Source organism: Xiphophorus hellerii, chromosome 3, assembly GCF_003331165.1.
Source record: "Xiphophorus hellerii strain 12219 chromosome 3, Xiphophorus_hellerii-4.1, whole genome shotgun sequence".
Taxonomy (NCBI): domain Eukaryota; kingdom Metazoa; phylum Chordata; class Actinopteri; order Cyprinodontiformes; family Poeciliidae; genus Xiphophorus; species Xiphophorus hellerii.
In genome coordinates, this window is record NC_045674.1 from 2,289,579 (window position 1) to 2,302,690 (window position 13,112).

A 13,112-nucleotide genomic window follows, 5' to 3' on the forward strand; every position below is an offset into this window, starting at 1 on the left:
TCACTCATGCTGAGCATCGGCATGTCTTATCAATATAGTTGGATAAAGATTAAAACCTCTCGGATTGAAATGTTGCAAAATAATAAGAATGACGTCATAGCCTGCCCTTGGAGAGGAACAACTCTCCTTTAGGAAGAACCTCCAGGAGAACCAGAACCAGGCTAAGCCAGAACCTTCAGGGGGCAGACAGGAAGAAGATTTAAAAATAATCAAAGTCACTCTTTCAATATCCCAAATTTATAGCAGCCAGCTCTGGAAGCATGCACGACTCCATAACCTTCATCAATGAGGGACATTTTAAGTGTTAGAATAGGATTACTGGGTTTAAAAAATGTGTAGCAGTCCTGATCAATTATAATTATTTAAATTTATTATAATCATTTTTTCCTTTTTTCTGTGAAAGTCTTGGGTTAATTTTGGGTTTGGTTATTGTTTCTATTCCTTGATTTGGTTCAGTCATGTTTATTCTAGTAGCTTATTTTTATTTCTTATGTTTAGTTATTCTTTAATGTTGGATTTATTTCCTAGTCTCAGTGTAAAGCAGTTTTATTTGTTTTACCTTAGTTCAGTCCTTTGTATTAGTTTTATTATGTTCCTTATGTTTAGTTATTTGTTAGTGTTCAAATCATTTCTACCTAGTTTGTGTTCTCTCTCTCGCCCCCTGTGCCACTTTCTCTCTCTCTCCTCACACCTGCAACCTGTTTCTAATCAGCCATCAGTTCCTGGTTCAGTAATCAGCCTCCTCACTCCTGGCTGGTTCCTCCTGTTAAATCTGGTTCCTCCTGTTTGTGTTTGTTCTTGATTTTTCTCCATTAATTTCTACATCAACTCTTGCCTCAGCCTCTCTTCATACAGGTCAAATTTAACGTCACTTCGACATGACGGCGTCATGTGAATGAGGTTTTGATGTAATCCTGCCGCAGGTTTTGCACTATGATTGTATTGATCAAAACATAACAAGCTTCTGTTTGTGATATCTGCTGATAAAATGAGTTTAGAGGATTTGTTCCTGAGAGAAATGTCGTATTCTCTCAAGATGAACTATTAAAAATAAAGAGCTGCAGGTGAAATTAAAGGCAGTTTGATGCTTGCAGAAGAAACTAAAGAGGCATAATTTGGAGTTATGACCCAGAACTGAGCCCAATAACTCAGTTTTTTCTGTATTATTGAATTACAGCTGCTGCATATTTGGATTTGATACGATATCAGTGTTTACCTTCCTGACTTTAAGACATTCCTGCATTGACTCGTTCTCCCGTGTGAATACCAAACTCCTCCACATGCACACATTCAGGGGGAAGTTAGCAAATTAGGAGCATCAAACTTTGATCCAGTAACAGCAGATCTGCTGCAGGCTTTCAGGTTCAGTCAGTTTATTATCATACATAATTCAGCTCTCTACCAACATCAACCCAAATGACTGAGGAAAGTACTGAAAATTCAAATTGTATTTATTGTTCAGCACTTATAAACATGCAAGTAATACAATTACAGGGGATTCTGTCTGCTATGTGTGGAAATATGCTTTTAATTTGAAGGATTAACAGGAAGTGAATGTTTTGTTTCTGCCTGAGCCAGAAAACTGTTGGAGTCAGACTGAACTTCTCAGCAGGTGAGTTCACAGCATTAAAAACGGCTTTTCTGAAAATAACGTTACTTTTTATTATAAAGTGAAATATTAAAGTTCAACTTCTTGATGCCCATTTTCACACGTAGTGACCAAATAAGTGTTTCTGAGTCTGTGGTGTGTATGTTGCATTTACACGTTGTTTTCTTTTCTGCTTTTGTTCGAACGTCTGAAAGAATCAATTCAATTCAAAAATTCAAATCCAAAAATACTTTATTGATCCCAAAGAGAAACTAAATGTTGTAACATGAATAATTTTCTTTACTGGTTGAAGGACCTTCTGTAGCAGCCGGTATTCCAGCGGCTCTGAAGATGCCTCTGACTGAAGACAGTTTGTTGTTGTATGCCACTCTGATGCTCTTCACTCATAATTTCTTAGATTTTATGTAAAATCCTTCTTTCTTCTCCAGTATCAACAGTGGATATAAGATGCTCCAGTTTGATTCCCTGCATCGTTTCTCTGGGGAATGAATATCATTTTGAATATCTACCTCTTTTAATATCTACATTTCCTTTGCTTAAAGGTTATAAAGATGTCCGTCTCAGTGGATACAGACACCGGAGTGACTGCTGTTACCATAGCAACGGACAATCGGAGCATGTTGGCACAATGGCGTCAGATCGTCAAGGCTCTTCCCTGCGGTCCATCATGGCGGTCAGGGAGCAAAGGGAGCAGCGTGGTCGGAGCTCTCGGGGTGAGAGGAACTTGGAGCGTTGAAAAAATGAGTTTCTGAAGAATAACACCGTAAAGAAAAATGTTTTAAATGTTTCACAGACTGTGCAGATCATGGTCGGCGTGTTCAACGTTGGACTCGGACCAGAACGTGTAGAAACGTTTCCTTACTGGCTGGGAGTTCCTGTAAGTAAAAACATCCCTTTAAAGTTCATTCTCTTCTTTTATCTGATTTCTTCAAATCCGTCATATTTCAATTATGAAATATTCTCTCTCTGAATGGAAAACACGAGCAAAGCTTTCATTTTTATGGTTAACATGGTTTTCCTCCTCATACTGAAGTACTTTAACAGACACATTTCCACTTCTGTACTAATTAAAAGTATAACAGTTTCTAAATGAAGTTACCTTATTGTGTGCGTGGGATATTTTCTGAATTGCAAGATACAGTTTTAGTGCAAACCAGGGGCGATTCTAGGATCTGACCTTTAGGGGGGCTGAGCCCCCAGCAGGTTTAAGACCCATGAGAAGATATTTGTTGGTGCGGTTTTCTAAATCTAACTGCTTATTTACATACATTCACAAACAAAATTAAGAGGCATATTGTCTGTAATTCATAGAATAAAATAACAATGTTTATTTTACTCAAACATATACTTATAAAGAGTAAAATCAGAGAAACTTTTCATTTTTCCCAGAGGTGTATAAACTCAGTTTGAAACAGAATCTCTAGACCACATGATAGCTGCTAACATCTGCTAACATTAATGAGACACAAGCAGCTGTGGAGTCATACAGACCTATTGAGGTCCAGCAGATGGAAAGTTTGATCCTATCTCAATACAGCAGCTAAAAGTGCAGCACTATAATTTTTAATTCATTATTAAAATAAAATTGTGAAGGTTTAAAAAATATCTACCACAGAATATTTAAAAAAGACATTTATTTAGTATAATTTCTTTAGAGCCCCTCTGGGCCCCCGTCTAGAACCGGCCCTGGGCTGCAGGTCTGGTGAATTTTTGCTTAGTTTGTTTTTTTCTTCATTAATAGAAAGTCAATGAAGAATTAATGTTAATTAATGTGGTTTACAAACTGATAAACCACATTAATAAAATATTAGTGAAGTAAAACATGAAATGATCACTGAACAATTATTCATAAAATATATAAACATTTGTGAATAAAACACACAGAAAGTAATTAAATGTAGAAAATATTTATGTATTTAGTGTTAATCTATTAGTATTATTTGTTCTTTAAATGGCCACTTATTTTGGCTAATGCTATTATTTATTATTTATTAAATATCCAAACTAAAAATCCTAAGCAATAATAATAATCAAACTAAAATCAACTAAAATCACAATAAGAAACTTAATCAATCATAACTAAATGTTCTGCACCATGTCAGCCTCAGGAGATGATTATGGATGAAGAGACGCTGATTTCTGGTTCTTTAGGTTCTGATGGTTCTGCGGTTCCTCTCCTGATCCGTTCTGTCTGTCATACAGCAGCACTCTGCGCCACCAAGGACACTTTTTTTTTTTTTTTTGCCTTTCGCTGTACACAGTTTCCATCCTTTCTGAAATTGTTCAGCTTATAATGCGCGTCTTTTCACTCGCGTCTGTATCTTTGAATGTGTTTTTGCTTCTAAGGACATGGAATCGGGTCGAGGACGTTTTAAAAAGACGTCCTTTATGTCCTTGACCCGTAAAGGACGTGTAAAGGACTTGTCCCCCGGTTGGGGGCAAAGGTCATAGCCTGAAGGAACCTCATCTGAGAATACATCAGTAGAAAGTCAAATTCTAATTTTTAAAAACATATATCCTAGAAAAATACACAAATGAGAGTTTTATTTACCAGAGGTGCTGCTGAACGTGAACAGATGATCCGTTGTCAACGAGCTTGTAAATAAAAGAAAACGAGGCGTTGGCCTCTGGTGTTACAGTGAAACCAGTTCAACAGTTCATTTCCTCAGATATTGTTAGTTTATTTCTAACAGGAAATGGACAGACAGTCCTCACCTCTGACTGTTGTTCTGACAGATGATCCAAACTGGGCTTGGAGGCTGATAACAGGAACATATTGTTCCTCAGGTTCCTCATGCTCTGGACTCTGGATGTAGAAGGTGGCAGGTTTCTCTAGGCCGGGTCACCCACTGTTTCAGCAGGTTCATAATGCGAGTGGAGCAGCTTTTACCTGGAACAGAAACTTTGTATGTTGTCGTTTTATAGTCACATAAACATCTGCTGTTGGATACTGTTGTCAGCATGGATGCAGCAGATTGGAATGGTTTCACTGGTGCAAACAAACTGGAGTGAGACGTACCTGTGCTGGACCAAAGTCTGTGTGCTCCCTGTATCAATCAGGACCTTCAGTGCCTGACCGCTGAGCTCCACAGAATCTCCACTAATTGCTCCAGCATTTTGAATCTTTTTCCTGGGCACAAAACACATCTGGGGCAACTTAACAGCATTTTGAGGTTTGATATGACCCTCCTGTGCACATAACAAATGGGATTTTTCTCCTGAAATTTTGAGCCAAATTTCTCTTTTACAGGCAGCTTACCAGCAGCTAAAACTGGTGGGGCTGGAGATTGATTGCGGCTGATCACTTAAAGGGAATCCTTTAAGAGATTGATCCTTTTCCCAGCTTTGAAAAGCTCAACAGTTCCTCCTCCTCACAGCCACAAACACATCAGCCAGTCCAGCAGCCTCCTTATCCTATCTATGATTATGTTCTTTTATCCACACCTGAAGTTCTGGTGATAACATTTTTAGATATTGTTCAAGAATAATTATTTCATTGATTTGTTCAACTGTTTTACCGTTAGGTTGCACCCATTTTGCATACAGCTCCTTCAGCCTTAAAAATAAATACTAACACGATGTGGTGGTGAAAACACTCATGTCAGAGGAGACATGGACGGACACTAATGACTTGAAAGTAAAAAAACTGGATAACAGAGGAAGGAGAAAGTATCAGGTGCTGAGTCAGGGAACTTATTTCTCATTTTAAGAAATAATCACCAAAAAACCTACAGAAAGACAATGAAGAAAACTATCAGAATAAGACAATATTGAAATTATCATTCCAACTTTATTTTGGTACCTTTACGACTTTTTTGCGTAATTACAACTTTTTTTTCTCATATAATTGCGAGTTTCTTCTATAAATTTGATTTTAATCCCTGATTATTACTATATTCTGATGATACTACGAAATTATCTTAATTTTATTGCGATTATGTTCCTAATTTATTCTCGCATCATTAGGACTTTATTCTGGTATTAGTAAACTAGTGAATGTGAACCGGGTATATTCTGACCAAATGTGTTGATAGAATCACAATGAATGTGTAAAAAATGTCCTTACATGAAAGTAACTTTGCTTTACTCTTTAAGTTAATAAAAACGGTAATAATAATAATTGATCTTATTACTGTTTTTCTTTCAGTTCATTGCAGCAGGAGTCTTGTCTCTTCTTGCAGACAGATTTCCTTTCCGCTGCCTGGTGAGTAAAGAACAGTACTGTTTTCCAACTGTAGAGGTCGCTGTTGGGAATAATAATCAGATTTCTGCTTTCAGATGGGCCTTTCCGTCTTTCTGAACGTAGCCGGATCCATGCTCTCCATTGTGGCCATTGTGCTGTATGCAGTACATTTGGCCAGCTTTACTGTCATTGGGATGTGTGGGATCCTGGATGAAAGGAACTCCAAAAACTGCATGTTCTTGGCTAATTTAGCTCAGGTAGTCAACACATCGGTGTTTTTCTGCCTGTAAGGGTTAGAAAAAGACCCTTGATGGAGCTGAGGATGTTAGTGTTTCCTCTGAATGAATTAATCAATGTTTGATTGTCGTTACACAAAGACAGCAGGAAAATAGGACTATAGATCACAGGGAGGAAAGGACAAAGTCAGACAAGAATAACCATAATAACCACGATCAGGTACATTTTCTTTCACTGGTCAATAACTGTGTTTCCATTGACCACATAGTAGCGCAATTTGAACATATATCTATTTAATGGAAATGCCAATTTAGAAAAAAAATGATTTTTTTTAAATTAAAAGTTTTGGTGCAAGGATGAGATGTTTTTGGGTTTATTTCACAAAACTGCAATGGAAACGTTTTTTCACAAAATCAACAGCCGGATGTTAACTGCTGGCGCCAACCATGAAGAAGAAGGTGACAGGAAGTAGTTGGAGGTTCATGGTGTGTTTTTTATTGACCTATTGGGTGAACAAACTTATTCTCATGTGATTTTAATTGCTTTTCTTACTTAATGGAAACACAGCAATTATGAAATTGCTTCCCCCCCCCAACATTAGCAGAATATTGATTACGTTTTGTGAACATCTGTAATGGAAACTCAACTATTGACTGTGAGTTTTCTGTTGAAGCACCACAGCAAACGAGCAAATGTTGTGAGAATCCTTTGAGCGCAGCTGAACTTTATTTCAGGTGAAACTGACGGCAGGTTGGAGCTCAAGAAGACCGAATACTGAAACCGGAACAATATATTTTTGGTTGTTTTCTTTCGGAAGGCATTTCTTTTCATTCCGTTTTTCTTTGTCTGGTGTTTCAGAAACTGCTGAGAGGCGTGGACATCACCATGATCGTCATGTCGGTCCTCCAGCTCTGTGTCTGCATCAGCCTGGCAGTCCTGGGCAACAAGGCTTTCTACTACAGGGGGAAAGTATGAACAAAACTCACAAGTTTATTACAACAGGAACTGCTGCTTAAAGTTATGAAACTGTTAAATAAGCTCACTCTGTAGGAAAATTTGGTCTGATTATTAAAATCGACTCTCTTGTGTTTCTGTAGGATGTCAAAGATGTTTTGATCCAGCAGCCGTTGTTTAAAGATGGTCACATGACCAGTCCTGGAGCCTAAATCTAATTAATCTGGTAAAACCAGGGAGAAACCAAAAGGGGGGCCAAGGGGGACCAGTCCCTCTCAAATACCATCAAGCTTCAGAGAACTGCTGCTTTATTAAACTCCATTTGGATTGCAATTATTATTAAAATGCAAAAATATTAATGAAAATAGCTCAAAGTGTTTCTAAATCCTGAGACATTCTGTCTCTAGCAAAGGTATTACAAAATTAGCTTTATGTTATTTATTTAAAAATAATTAGATGCTAAAATCTCCCAAATATACATGCAGCCAAAACCAAAGAGACAAAAAATAGAAATATTTTACGTCTTTAATTTTTGGGTTACAATCGATTGCAATGTGATGGGGAAATGATTAAAGTCACCAAAATGTATTTTGTAAGTGTAATTTTTTAAATTAAAATATTTTAAAAAAAAATTGGTAACAGAAAAAGTGAAATAAAAACTTTGCATGTCTTATTATTATTATCTACGCATGCAGGTAGAAATGCAGGTCATTCTTTAAATTTTCTTTTCTTTACTATTTTCTAGATTTGTTAAATTGTGAATTGCTGATTAAAAATATAAAAATGTTTCATTCTGATCCTCCTTCTGTACGGCGTGTTTATAAATGATTTTCCATTTTAATTCTTTAGATTATAGGATTATTCTCGACTCTTTTGACAAGATGCTGTTACACCAATGACCACCAGATGGCGGTAAATATTCTAGTTCATGCATCTCCTCCCTCGTGTGTTTTTATCACAATGCTCATGATGTTCTTGTTTTGACAAAATAAGTTTTTTTAAATAACTTATTTCTCCAGACTAAACACACAACTTAATATATTTTGTGAATGTTATCACTGAAAGAAAAAGGAAAGATTCACTTTCGCTTTATGTTTGATTTAAAGCAAACAATTGACAAAAACTTCCAGGTAAACATATATTTTTTAATTATTCTGTTTCAGTATTTTATATATATATAATAAATTCAAACTGACTTGCTGTAAGTCATCACTCCTCTTTGTCGCTGTTTAAACCGGCCTAACATCAACACTGAACATAATAAACTGTAAATAATCAGGGACGACCTGCGCAGGTAAAATGTTCTCTGACTCAAATTTCAGCAGGTGCTTCTGAACGTTCCTGTTTATTCACATTAAATCTCTGTTTCACAATACATTTACAAGTCAAAGCTCACAGCCCAGCCACAGGTATGTCTCTGTTTTATGTTTATTTAATCCCCATTAATGAGAACGCTGCATGACCGGTATGAGCACTGAGAAGTTTGTATTGGTTAGGAATATTTTTTATAGGCTGATGTATACTTCAAGTTTCTGTGATTTTAAGTATTGTATAACAGTGAAGCAGAAGGAAACCGATTCATGGTTTTCAGTTATTTTCACAAATGAAAATCTGAAAAGTGTGGCGTGCATATATTTTCTGTTCCTTTCATGTTGAATGCTTTGGCCTATCTGTGGGTTTAAAACCACCACTGCATGTTATACTAAACACATCAATTTGGTGAACATGGTGGTGGCAGTGTCATGCTGGGGGAATTTCTTTCTTCATAACGGACGTTGAAGCTGGTCAGAGTTAATGGGAGATAAATGGAGCTAAATCCAGGTCAATCAGCAAAAGAACAAACAACTAGAGATATTATGGGATGGTTTAGATCAAAGCGGATTCGTAGGTTAGAATGGTCCAGTCAAAGTCCAGACGTAGCCAGAAGTAAGAATCTGTAGCGAAACTGAGGCTGAGCTGCTTAAACCTTTAGTGAAAATAAACTTTGTTTGCTTTTATTCCCGACTCCACAATCGTTTGATCCGTTTCTTTCATATTGTGTAAAATAGTTGAAGGGAAAATCCTTTTATAAGCGACTGTAATTATGGCTACTGTGTGTTTTCAGGTTAGACCGGGATCAGTCTATGTTGTTCTGAAGGCGACGTCAACAATGAGGCTCAACAGAAGAGATTTTCCGACGACACAGTCGGCTTGTTGAGTCTTGCCCAGACTTTGGTATGTTATGAGAACCAGCAGGGATAACAAACATGATGAACGGCTTCGTGTGAAAGCATGAAGGCCGAGTTTGAAGTGTCAGAAGAACTGTTTTCTGACATCTTCAGTCGTATCTTGCAGGCTTTGTGGTAATATGAGGTTGTATCATGGTATGGGATTGCATAAGTGCTCTTGGAAACGTTAATTTACTCTTCTGTGATGGCAGCATCAAAGTGAAAAGGTCCAGCAGAGGTTTTGGAGCAACATCTGCTGCCTTCAGTCACTCCAGTTTATTTGTGCAGCACATTTCAGAAAGAAGGCTGCTCAACCTGCTTTACATCATAAAAACATCATACAGTCACCAATGGAGACACCAGTAAGGAACATTACGGTGGAAGGACTGTAGAACTGGGTGATCGCTCCATCCTCCTGGTTTTAGTCAGAATGCCAGCAGCAGCGTTCTGGATCAGCTGCAGCAGGAAGATTGATTTTTTTAGGCAGATCTGTAAAGATGCTGTTACAGTAATAAATGTGACTGGATGAGTTTCTCTAGTTCTTGCTGAGACATTAGTCCTTTAATCCTGGAAATGTTCTTCAGTGACAGAAGACCGACTTTGTAACTGTCTTTATGTGATTCTGAAGGTTCAGGTCAGAGTCCATCACCACACCCAGACTTCGCGCTTGTTCGTTGGTTTCCAGCTGTAATAACTGAAGCTGTGTGTTGACACCAGATCGTTCCTCTTTAGGTCTCAAGGCCTGTTTGGAGGTGAAATTATCCCAAAAAAATCTTCATGAGTTGGCGTCCTTTTGAGTTGGATTCATGTATTCACATCTGCCACTTTTGGTCTGCTTTAAATAGACCACAGTTTGTTTCCCCCATTCGTTCGGACCTTTTGCATGTGTGAAAGAAACAACCGGACCGAGATCCTCTTTTTGAGAAGATCTCAGTCTGCTCCCAAACAAACTCTGGTGCGGTTGATTACAGACCGACCTCAGTCCAAACTACAGGAAACAGGCGCCTTTTTGGACTTCATGAGCCACCGTTGTTGGGCATGAAGCAGTGAGATGTGGACAAACCTGGATGACTGTGCCTCCTCAAAATTTGGGCATTTGCACCAACTGCCAGAAAAGACACGAAGGAATGTGATTGTGTTCAGCGTTTTTAATGATAAGGAGCCATGTTTGTTTTTCTTTCTGGGTTTGTTCTCCATCGTTTCCGTCCAACTGGAGCATTGATCGTCACCCGTGGCTTTGTTCACTACAGAGCGCTACAAGGACTGAAGGTGTAGTTCCCTTGTGAAATGTACAATGTGAAAGCAAACCACACCAAATGGAAAAAATAAAGTTCATTTTTGGGCCGGACCAAAGGACTTTGGTGCTTCACTCAGCACATTTAAAGTCAATCCCTTTTCAGTCGCCAATGTTTGACTGCTGACTGTCTGAAAGTAAATGTCTTGAAGTTACTGAATAAAACATTGGCTTTGGGCTTTTCTTTGAGGATTTGTTCATTCTGGGCCAAATTAACAGACCAACTAAGGTTTCTAATGACAGAAACTCCTCAAGCTTGTTTCAGATCCTTCAGGATGACGAAATAATCCCCCTGAGACTCTTCGCCCCTCCCACACACCGTCTGACGTGCAATCACCTGATTTAATAAGGGTCTAATTTTTAAAAATCAGAATTAGTTGGTTCTGTTCAGAACGGCCGATGAGTGGAGGGTAACTCTGAGGTGATGGTCGGAGGTTTAGTGTCTTCCTGCAAGGCGTGCGAATCTTTCCGCTGCCGCGTGATGTTTGTCTGCGTTCCTGAGGTCACCTGATGGGCCGGTCTCAATGCAGGGCTGTTTGGCCAAATAATGTTCATGGAAAAGTAATTCTGTCCTGATTAAAACCATCACTTCGCCCATTCAGCTGCCACGGGTCAGGAGCCTGGGCGTGGCCAGGAGCGGCCTTTAGCAGCACATTTATGCAGAAGGAGAATCAGGCCATCGTTCTCGGCAACATCAACGAAGACAGCTGCGATGTTTTGATAGATTCTTAATTCTAAATTCAAAAACCAAATACAGTACCTTTATTAACAAATTTGTGAAAATTGATTAAAATTCAGATAAATTCTTGTCTATTGTTTCTTTTAGGCAATCAAGTTCAATTTTGCTGACGGAAATTAGATTACAGACGACAACCAAACAATTGAATCTCTTTCTCTGGTTCGCAAAAGTGGAAGAACAAATGACTGGCAGTATGCTAGCTCCCTCTAGTGGAATGTAGAAGAAATGTCCTAATCTTATTAGTTTTAGCTACAGTATGTAACTTAAACTTAAGCCTTTTTTTTTACATATTTGTTATGTAAATATGTCACTATGTTGTGATAGTAATCTGAGAACATCTCTGCCTTCTCCCAGTTCTCCCAGTACTAACTGCAGAAATACATCACTTGGTCAGAAACAACCAGTTGTTGGTTGTTTCCAGTTTCTGGTTTGTTTCTGTCCAAACCAGGAGGAGTGTCTTAGGGCTGTCAATCAACTTGTGTACATGACACTCACACCCTCCTCCCTCATTCTGTCTGCTACATTATATAGCAGAGCTATCATGAATGCTACGACTAGTTAGCATCGTCACCAATGACCAATGCTTTTCCTGTTATGGTGAGTTGTTTCTCCGCCATCAACATATTTAGCAGCGAGTACATGAGTTGATTGACAGCGCTGAGACCTTCCTTCAGCCTCTGATTGGTTGTTTTTGACTTTGAGCGGTGCATTTCTGTAGACAGCAATAAACGCTGGAAGTGGTCGATCTTTTCACAGATTATCTGCCTCATAGAAAACTGTCACCACATCCTAACATTTAACAAATATAAAATTACAGATTTTTCTTTAAATAAAAGTCACATACCGTAGCAGATTCAGCCAACAACGCAGCTTTAACATCTAGGATAAGGAATGGGCATTAGTTTTTAAATTTGCTCTAAGTTTATTGTTCATAAACCATAAACAAGATCACAAAAATTAATGCTGAATTTGCTTGATCAAGTTCAAATTTCACAATAAAAGGTCTAAATGCTCTGACTGCCTTTTATTTGTGTTCATTATTATTACCCATAAGCAGAAGCCATATAGTGGTTATGTCTTTATGTTTGTTTCTTAGTTTATTCTTGTGTTCTATTTCTTGTATTAATTTTCTTGGATTATCTGTCAATCTGTGTTTATTATTAATCTCCTCTCAGTCTTGCCTTCCCTCCCAGCTGAACCCTGTTTGCAATAAACCACCTGCATCACTGTCACTGTCATAAATAAATTATTCTGGTTTAACATAACAGCTCTCTGCATTTTTTCCCCCCAGCCACAAACATGACAGAAACCAGCAGGTGTTTTGTATCTACTGTGGTACTTTGCTTAAGGGTTCGGTTTAAATCATCTTTACTTACAGGACATTGGATTTTAATTAAATGAAGGGGAGTTTCATTGTTGCTTCCTCTGCAACACTTTAGCCAAGACTTCCTCCAGTATTTATAGGTATCTCCGTTTTCAGGCTAAGTAAGCTTTTCATGCAGAAATGCTGAGGAGGCAGTGAAACTTGGCAGCGCATCGGTGAACAGTTTACTTAGTGAGAGCTGAATCTTCTTTCCCAGCATGCAACTGACATGCAGGTATTCAGAAAACAATATGTTACTGTATTTTCTTTATATTAAATAAGAAATCCCAGCTATTCCAGTGTTAAATAAGAAATCTACTCCTGTTGTGACAAAAATTGTTCTGTTGTGGATAGAATGAAGTTTGTATCTTGCTGTATTTCAGGTTTTTAGGGCGACTCCAGTAGGACGATGGACAAAGCTAGAAAAATATATTAAAATTATTATTCAGTTTAGACACTATTACTTCAGGGGTTTTAAAAAAAATATTTTTCTGTTTTCTTCAACAATGTACAAACATAAACAATT

At 37.9% G+C, this 13,112-nt stretch overlaps 1 long non-coding RNA gene across 1 annotated transcript; it reads right to left on the reverse strand.

Annotated features, from left to right (window-relative positions):
- Positions 1-1,822: 1,822 nt before the first annotated feature.
- Positions 1,823-4,330, reverse strand: LOC116717736 (uncharacterized). Its single transcript, XR_004338796.1, has 2 exons — positions 4,161-4,330; positions 1,823-2,484 (listed from the first exon to the last, which is right to left on the reverse strand). It is a non-coding gene; the product is annotated as an uncharacterized LOC116717736 (long non-coding RNA).
- Between the last annotated feature and the right edge of the window lie 8,782 nt (positions 4,331-13,112).